Source organism: Pinus tabuliformis, chromosome X (genome assembly GCF_031772625.1).
Source record: "Pinus tabuliformis cultivar Carrire ecotype Pingquan chromosome X, CPIR1, whole genome shotgun sequence".
NCBI classification, from domain to species: Eukaryota; Viridiplantae; Streptophyta; class Pinopsida; order Pinales; family Pinaceae; genus Pinus; species Pinus tabuliformis.
In genome coordinates this window covers 1,307,929,082-1,307,932,178 of record NC_142308.1, presented here as the reverse complement: position 1 = coordinate 1,307,932,178, position 3,097 = coordinate 1,307,929,082, and the positions used below count along the sequence as shown (strand labels likewise).

The window sequence follows — 3,097 nt, the reverse complement described above, 5'->3', positions numbered from 1 at the left end:
AGTTTCCTAAATCAAAAAATAACCTCATTCTCCCCCATCACGGTCATTATCTTAGCAAACTGGGTTTTAATTTTTCTTTAAATCATATTCAACATCGCAAAACAGAAAATAACCTAAACGCCTAACATGTTTTGGCCTCACTATTTTCGTAGGGCATTATTCATACACAGAGTGAATCCTATAGCCGTGCCCGCAGGAAGTTTAAAACGCTTGAAAATTTGAAGGAGGCCATAGCAGAGAATCTGGCGAAACTAATTTGTATCGCCGGCAAAAGCAGTGACTAAGAAGTAAGAGGAATCAATTGAAGCATGGCTGCAGACCTCGTTCCCACCGAATGGGGAGTTGGAGTTTGGCCGATTACATATTCCTTTCGAATTCCATAAACATAATAAAATATTTAGTTGATAATGTAAGCAAATAGAGATTACTGCGAAATATACAGCGTTGTCGACGGATGATCACTGTTATCGTTTTGCGTAGAAGAATCCTTCTCCCAGAAGAAAAGAACAAGACTGTCGGGTTTTAGGGCCAAGGTCTGCAGAGACATGGGAATTGGTCGAGGAGGTGGGACGTCTACGATGCCTTCCAATATCTGCAACACTTCACTCATCGATGGCCTCGCATCTTCATCGTCCTGAATACACCATCCTGCCACGATGGCAGCCCTTTTCACCTGTTCAGCGTCTGCATTGTTCAACAATTTCTTGTCAAGCAGATCCATGGCGTTTCCGCTGTTGATTTGCGTTGCAGCCCAGGTGGGAAAGAAGAGCTCGCTGGATTCGGAGTCCCAGTCCATGTTTCTCCGCCCCGCAATTATTTCGAGCAATGTCATACCGAAGCTGTAGACGTCGGCCTTGGCAGTGATGGGCAGACCGGATAGCCACTCGGGAGCCAAGTACCCTCTGGTTCCTCTCATGGTCGTCAAAACATGACTATACTCTCTGCCCAGGAGTTTTGCCAGCCCGAAATCGGCCACCTTGGGGCAGAAATTGGAATCCAGGAGGATGTTTTCCGGCTTGATGTCGCAGTGGATGATGCAGTCCCTGCACTTCTCGTGGAGATAAATGATTCCCTGGGCAGTCCCCACCGCGATGCCGAATCGTGTTTTCCAGTCCAGCACCTTGAGCTGCTGTTCATCACTCTGGGTTCTGTGGAACAAGAAGGAATTGAGGGATCCATTGATCATGTATTCGTAGACCAACAGTCTTCCGGAGCCCTCGGTGCAAAATCCCCGCAGCCGAACCAAATTCACATGCTGTATGGTTCCGATGGTGCTCACCTCCATGCGGAATTGCTTCTCTCCTTGGCTCACACCCTCCAACTTCTTAACCGCCACCAGAGAGCCGTCTGGTAGAGTCCCTTTGAAGACGGAACCGAAACCCCCGCCTCCCAGACGCTCAGAAAAATTCTTCGTTGCAATCTGCAGATCTCTGTAAGTGAATACAGTAAGCGTCCCCGGTGCGTATTCTGTTGCAGACAATCCCGGCCGCTTGCGACACCAGAGAAATAGCAATACAAATGCGAGAATCGCAGCCAGCCCGCCCACAACGCCGGCTACAGTCGCTTTCTTGTAGGAATGAGTCTTCTTGTAGGAATGAGCGTCATCGGGTACTTGAACGGAATCGGGCTGTGAATCGACCATGTTCCACCCATTGTTAGCATCCAACAGACTGTACACCCTAATTTGTCCCGACTTATCCATAACGATACGCCCAGGATCATTCGGGGTAGAGTAAGTGAAATACTTATACGAACCGTTGCTAAAAAGGGTGAAGTCTGAATTCGAATTGTTGCTGTATCCGTAATCGTCAACCTTTACCGACTCCGGCCCGACAAGTTTGCTAAACATGTTGTCGTGCAAAATACCGCTTTCCCAGTATTTGTAGTCATTCTTCCACAGCAGCACGAGCTGGTTCACTCCGCTTGGATCCATTTGAAAACTGAAAGGCCCTGACCTTGGATCCCAGTCGTTCTTCCACGATGTCAGCCTCTGGCTCATACTAATTTGCATCCCTGGCAACCACGTATTTCCCGGATGGTCGAAGCTCTGCCAAATGATTTCAGAGCTATTCTCGGCACTCAGCACGACCAAGTTACCAGAATCCATTATCACAGCTGAAGAAGGTTTCTTCTTGTTTCCCATGGAAGACCAGACAACGGATCCACCATGAGACAGAATAAGACTCCCGGCCTCTGTAAGATTGAAAACGCCGGACTCATCTTTCAGAGGCTGCTCCCTGTTGGCCACCCAGGCGATGGTCTGCTGAGAGTCAGAGTTCGTGGCATACCAGATACCCACATACCAGTTGGTAACATCGTTGTTGGTGAGATTGAAGAAACCCAACTCAAAGTTACCGTTCTTAGAAGTCCTGGTTTCTCTACCCATCAGAGAGGCGCCTAACACTATTCTATCCGAAGCGGCATGCGCTGCTTCCCGCGGTTTCATCTGAAGAAGCAGCACAAGGAAGATGAAGAAGCGAAGCAGATGTAAGATTTGGTCTGTCATCCTATTTTCACTCGCCATTCCGAAATCTTTCTCCACAGTAGATGATAAACACACACAGAGTCGGGGAGCAAGCTTCTGAACTAAAAATTCATTCGGATCGGACCTAGGCTTTGAAATTTGAGTGATGAAACTGTAACATTGAAAGGGTCAATACGTTGTATCTGCACTGAACATGGAACAGACTTCGCAATTGATCCAAATGGCCGCCATATCCGGACTGAAAACGGCTTGGCTGACTGGGAGATGCAGGTTGAACTGACTTTGCAATTGACTCGAATCGCCTCCGCACAGTAATGTTGAAATTAAGTAACACAAGTCGGATTACTTTAACACAAGCATCCAGTCGGATTACTTTAACACAAGTCCATCCAATCGGATTACTTTTACAACAAGTCCATCGGATTACTTTTACAACAAGTCCGTGGCGTTGCATTATTTTAACATAACTTTAAGGGTTTGGGATAGATGGTGTTTGGATTTTGGATAGATGGTGATTGAATATTTTGTTAAGGCATTATTTAATGTAATTATGTTAAAATTAAGTAATTTCAATACAAATTTTGTCAAAACATACATACTTATGTTAAAAAT

General features: G+C 46.2%; 1 pseudogene; it reads right to left on the bottom strand.

The window, feature by feature from the left end:
- Positions 1 to 243: 243 nt before the first annotated feature.
- LOC149144880 (G-type lectin S-receptor-like serine/threonine-protein kinase At2g19130 pseudogene) lies at positions 244 to 2,707 on the bottom strand (annotated as a pseudogene).
- Positions 2,708 to 3,097: the final 390 nt, after the last annotated feature.